We start from the raw sequence: 6,402 nt of genomic DNA on the forward strand, positions 1-6,402 counted from the left end.
CAAAAACCCAGGATGTGCACAACCGAACCGACAGGGAATTGAAACCATGATCCACAACCCACGATGTGCACAACCGCATCGACAATGAGATCGTGGAGTCCTTTGCGGCTGCCCCGCCCTTAAATTTAGTCTTCCGCCGCGGCCTTCTCACACACAAACAACAGAAATCGCCATTGCGCTCCCACTCATTGTTCCGACAAAATACCAGGTTGCAGGAGGATGAACTGATCCAGGCCATGGGATTCACCAGGGAATTCATGGAGGTGCAGGCCCACTGCAAGACAAAGTTGCATGTGATCCACACCAACGACTTGCACAAGGCGGCGACCACCATCGAGCAGTATGAGCGACACCTCCAGTTCGAGCGCCACAAGATCGTCGGAGTTGATGTGAAGTAGACCAACGACCATGGCGAAGATCAGAAACCCGCCCTCGTCCAGCTCTCCGTCGGCAAGGATCATCCGGTGCTGCTCTTCCAACTGAGCGCCGCTGACAAGAACTGCACCAAGTTCGACAACTTCCTCGCCAACCCCAGTTACACGTTTGCTGGCCTCCCCATCGACGGCGACATAGAGATGCTCGGCCGCGTCAGTCTGAAGATCGCCCACTTCATCGACATCAAGAAGGAATGGATCGTGCCTATAGCTACCAAGCCTCTAGAATCCCTTGGGGAGGTCTCAGGCATCCTTGTCCACGACGGAGAGCTCACCAACGCAGAACGTAGCCACTGGACATGCATGCCCCTGTCCATGAGGCACATCGAGTATGCGGCAAAGGACGCTTACGCTGCGTACGAGATATGGAGCCGCCTCACCATCATCCAGGAAGGGCTCCGCCGGGCAAAACTCGACAAGGAGTAGACCACGAAGCACACTAGGTCCTGGCGTGACTGCGACTACTGAAGCAGGTTGTCCCGGCAAAGAAAAGTATCAAGAAGATTGCTCATGCAATTCTAAATTTCGCATTAGATTTGCTTTCTCTCAAGATTGCCGTTTGCTTGTGTCGCAGATAACCTTGTAGTTTGCTTGCAGATAACCTCGTAGTTTGCTCGCAGTTTACATATCTTTTGGACAAGTTTATTTCCAGGGCACCACAGAGGCACGTCTGTGCCTCTAATACTAAGGGGACCGTGCGTAACCTAGCTTCACGTTGTTTTACGCAACATTCTCGACGTCAACCCAAAGCTTCACCTTCTCTTTGATAAGTTCATTAATGAGACCTAATGACTTCGAAAACACATGGAGCTCATAGGCCATGCCCCCCGCAATGAAAACTTGTCAATGAAAGCTTCTTGAAAACAGAGGCGCACCTTCACGTGCTTGCATCACGATCCTTCGCGTCCGTACCTCCCTTAGAATCATGTCTGTGCCTCCAGTTCGTCACGTGCGTGCCTCTACGTCGGGTAAAATCATACCTCTCTCATGCGTAACATGTTAACAAAGTTGCTGACAACAAGAACATGATAAAACCGAGCATTACGTCCACCCCGCTCGCATTAAACGTGATGTCACCGAAAACACAGAGGCAGGACCGTGCCTTACGGCCAGCTTCCGACGTATCGGGTCTATAAAGGTTTGCTTCCTTCTTAATATATGGGATGTGACTATCGCAGAGGCATAGGCTCCATCCTTCACCTCCGTGCCTCGACAAGAACGATGATCGTGCTTGTAACAGTGAAGCGTATAGATGATACATCCAGGAGACATTAGGGACCACCTGGCACCTATTTCATACATGACCGTGCCCGTTCCATCGGCACATTCATGCCTCTCACAGTTAATTGAAAAACATTCTGGAAAAAGAGTGACAGACGCATATTGTCAGTCCTCGCATCACATACCTCAGATGTTCATTCCTCCATCACAAAAGTAATAGCCATGCCTCTGCCACAGAACATATGAGTGAAAAACAATTCCTTCTACACTTATAAAACCCGGAATGTCCTGGATAAATGTCAAATCCCATATTGCGGTAAAACCATGTTGAAACCATATTGAAATCTAACCACACTAAAATCTCTAGAATCAAATATGTGCCCCAGTTGAGACATTTATTTTGTACTTGAAACTGCAATTTATAATAAAATAATACAGTGTAATAAAACATAAGCCTTCCGACCCAAGTATGGTACTTGAGACTGCAATTTGTAATAAAACATACGTCTTCCGTCACAAATTAATTGGCTCAACCTTGTACTAACTAGTACAATGTGAATTGTACTGCCTGGTACGAAGTTACTACAAAGTTGACACATTTATTTTGGGACGCGGTAGTACTACTACTTAAAAACAAATCACAATTGCTTGACATGGAAATTAAACTGTCTCCATTCTGAAATCGACGATTGCTTACAGGCATACAAAACATGGAAAGCATGAAAACCATGCAAAGCAAACATCTACTAACAAAACTACACTACTCCCCGTCATCGGAGATGTCCACTATATCCATTCTGACATCGACGTCGTCGGCATCCGCCTCCTGCTCCGCATCCAGCTCGTCGAAGAGCACATCGGTCTTCGCCTCTTCTTTCCGCAGGAAGCGTTGGTTGGACTCCACGTACGCCTCATCTTGGATGGACTCCAGGATAGCGGTCTGCTCCACTATCAAGGCCGCCTCCCCGAGATAGAACTCCGCCTTGTCTTCCTCATCACCCCACTCCTCGTTGTCCTCGTCTTCCTCGTCACCACCCTCCTCGTCGTCCTCTTCATCCTCTTCATCGCCATCCTAATCGTCCTCGTCATCCTCGTCCCCGCCTTCCTCGTAGTCCTCGTCGTCCTCGTCATCCTCTTCATCGCCGTCCTCATCGTCCACGCCTTCCTTGTCATCCTCGTCATCCTCGTCACCCCCTCCTCTTGCTCCATCACATCGACCCCCACTGGATCAACTCCCTGCAGGAGCTCCGACGCATCCCCTCCACTTCCTCCACCTCCCCAATCTCCTCCGGCCCCGGCGAGTCCGGAGGCATGCCCGCTGCAACCCGAGTGGCGCGCCTCGAACGGATGTCCTCCTGCAACTGGAAACGGTGCTCGGGAGTAAGCATGGCATAAGTAGTTTTCTTGTGCCGAACCATGGCGGGAGCCGTCACAAACGAAAAGAGGAAGATGTATGATTTCCTAGGATTGCCGACGAAAGAGGGAGAAGTAGGATGATGTCTAGCAGTGGCGGACGCCGCTCGGCTTAAATAACTGCTCCTTAACCTCGGGCAAGGAGCCGAAATGGTGACACGTGGCGTTCACTTCGCCAACAGATGAGACGGCCGTCGGTCCTTTTGACTTCTGCAGCGCAGACCCGTGGCGTTCATTCTATTAAATACCTCCACCTCCTCTAGAGCGGCGTCACCAGAGGAGACGCCCGTTAGACCCTTGGGTTTCCGAAGTGGCGTCCACGCGGCCTTCACACTGAATACGAGGAGACGCCCGTCGTATGGTGGGGTTTCTGCAATCAACGCACAAATGTGACTCTGTGTAACGCATAACCGTGCCTCTCCTGGCTGCATGGTTGTGCCTTTCAGTGTGAACGATTCAACAGAATCATTTGGAACACCAAGACAAACTAACGTCACTCTATACAATACCACATCGTGCCTTCCTGGAACCCATGACCGTGCAAAGAATATAGCACACCAGCATCTCTAGAATAGGCCATTCTATCATGGAATTGTCACGGCAGATATCCTAGTGAAAGGACTTAGTCGTGGAGCCATCGCAACTAGGAAGCTTAAAGGGGTTAATCGGGACAAAGGACACGAGAGGTTTATACTGGTTCGGCCCCTTGCGGTGAAGGTAAAGCCTAGTCCAGTTGATGTGGTAGTGCTAGGCTTTGATGACCAAGGAGCGAATACGCTAGCTTGGCTCTTGATCTGTTGTTTCTTGCCCTAAGCCGCCGCCGGGTCGTCCCCTTATATACCCGGGTTGACACCCTATGGCCTATAGAGTCCCGGCCGGCTCATACAACGTGTCCGGCTCGGTGACATCTCTTACATGCCTTACTTTATAAGTCTTATTCATACATGGCAGTTTATACTTATGGGCCTTAAGCCGCCTTTGGGCTTGGGCCTATTATAAGCCTTATTGTAAACCGTCACCTTGTATACTCTTTGGGCTTTATTTAAGTAACCCGCCATTATGGTTGATCCGGCCCCTCCCGGGCGTGTCATCTCTGGTAGTCATATCCCCAACATTAGGCCCCAGGTTGATTTGAACTTTGTTCATGTCAATCTTCAACACTAAGAAGAAATCCATCTTCCACTACTTGTAAAAGCTTTGTAACCCACCATGACGTCACCTTTAGAAAATTTGGAAACCCGCGAGGACATCATCTTAACGGATCCTTATCTTAAATGCCTTCCGAAAATCGAGGCGTCTAATTAGCTGGATAATCATCATTTTGGCCTTCCTCGTTTTTCGCGCTTGCCTATTCACCTATCTCCTTATAAATAGGAACGGATGTTCTTCTCATTCTTCTTCCTTCTCTCGCAACCCCTCTATCGCTCGAACTCCGCCGCCGCTGTAGCGCTCACCATGGTCCTCAACCTTGGCCGCTGCATCAACCTCAGCTTGTCCCGAGAACGGCGGCGACCCTCCGTAGTAGAACTGCGTCCGTAAGTTTTTGCTTTTTCGCACCTTAGATCCACATTAGGGTTTGCAAGTTCTTCTGTGTTCTTTGATGTCCATCATAGATTCTCGTAGTTTCTCCACCGCATCCTCTTTTGATCTAAAAGAAGTATGGAACTCATGCAATAGATGTTTCGCATCCATTTCAGATGCTAGTAGATCCCCTTTTCTTGTACAAAGGCCTCCTTAGAACTGATGAACTCCTCTGTACTGGTTTTTTAGGTCTATATTTATTTTCCTTTTTTGAACAATCTTGATCCAAAATAATAGCAACAGCCTGTGAAACTTGTTTATCTCAGTACTTAACCAATTTTTTTGTCGTTGGCAACTTTTGAATACCTTTAGTCATGGCGGCTTATCATGCCGGCTCATTTTTCCTTCATATATCATTAGCCCTTACTTAAGCCGCCATTACTCATCTGTATTGCAATCATTAATGTGTGATTCCACCAATTAACTTGAACCAGCAAATTACTTTCTTTTTAGCTTGTCCTTTTTCATCATGCCGCTAAAGACGACAACAGTATGCAACTGGGTCCCTTCCACAGTCACTGATGACACTTTGAAGGATTTTGTCACCATAGGATATTTATCAGAGAAGAACATTATGTCCTATCGCGCCCCTGACCCGGCCGAAGAAAAACCTCAGCCCAAAGATGGTGAAATCATCGTCTTTACTGACCATATGAGCCGGGGTTTTCACCACCCGACTCAAAATTCTTCAGAGATGTTCTGCACTTTTCAAGCTTCATCCACAAGATCTTGGACCCAATTCCATATCAAATATCTGCAATTTCCAAGTTCTCTGCGAGGTTTATCTTCAAGAAAACCTACTGTTGAACTCTTCTGAGAGTATTTCTATTTAAACCGCCAGAATGAATACACCAACGGTCCCATCTTGGAACTTGGTGGAATTTCGATTCAGCGCGGACGGGATGCTGTCTTTCCCTTAGTAGTCTTGCCAAGCCATCCCAAGGATTGGAACCAAACTTGGTTTTACTGCAAAGACACGTCACCAGCTAATGAAAAACCAATGCCAGGTTATCGCGCGGAGCGTCTTGACGCTAAGTTTTCACTCCCTAACAACCTTTCTGCCACTGAACATAAGAAGCTCATCCCAACCATCAAAAGGGTTCAAGCTTTGCTGGGAAGCGGTTTAACTGGTGTTGACTTGATCCGCTGTTGGATTGCATGGCGGATCATCCCTTTGAGCCACCGGTCTGACCTAATGTACAATTACACCGGAGGAGCAGACGATCCGTTGCGCTATAGCTCTCTACGTCTGACTGAAGAAGCCATCGTTGAAAACTCAACTACCCTTGTAAATAGTAAATATGAAGACTGCAGTAAAGTAGGATTGAATCCTTTTTGCAAACTTAACCCGGCACCAGAGGTAAATCCCCTTTACTCCTTTTTTATTTAGTAGTTAAGCACTTGCATGATGTTTCAACCTGTTATTTGCCTACAGGCCAAATCTGACTTTTAGAAAGTCAAATATGATCATGAAGCCGCCAAGAAAGCTAGAGCCGCCGCAATAGCCGCAAAGAAGACCACCAGAAAATCCAAGAAGAAACAAACCGCTTCTTATCTCCTCAAGCTGGATGATGCCTCTGAGTCGGAGGTAGCCCTTGACTCTCTTGGCCTGCTTTTTAACAATCTTATTGACACTGACTATTGCCAGGATGACACGGGGGCCAGCCAGGCAGTAGAAGAAGAGGTAACTATATCCTCCGACTCAGAACCTTTGCCAAGACAGAAACCTCGACTGGTAACCCAGAAAGTAAGG

The 6,402-nt window shown here is 47.9% G+C and overlaps 1 pseudogene; it reads left to right on the forward strand.

The window, feature by feature from the left end:
• The first annotated feature begins 236 nt into the window (after positions 1-236).
• LOC125534415 lies at positions 237-902 on the forward strand (annotated as a pseudogene).
• The last annotated feature ends 5,500 nt before the right edge of the window (positions 903-6,402 follow it).

The sequence above is a fragment of the Triticum urartu genome, chromosome 2 (genome assembly GCF_003073215.2).
Source record: "Triticum urartu cultivar G1812 chromosome 2, Tu2.1, whole genome shotgun sequence".
NCBI lineage: Eukaryota > Viridiplantae > Streptophyta > Magnoliopsida > Poales > Poaceae > Triticum > Triticum urartu.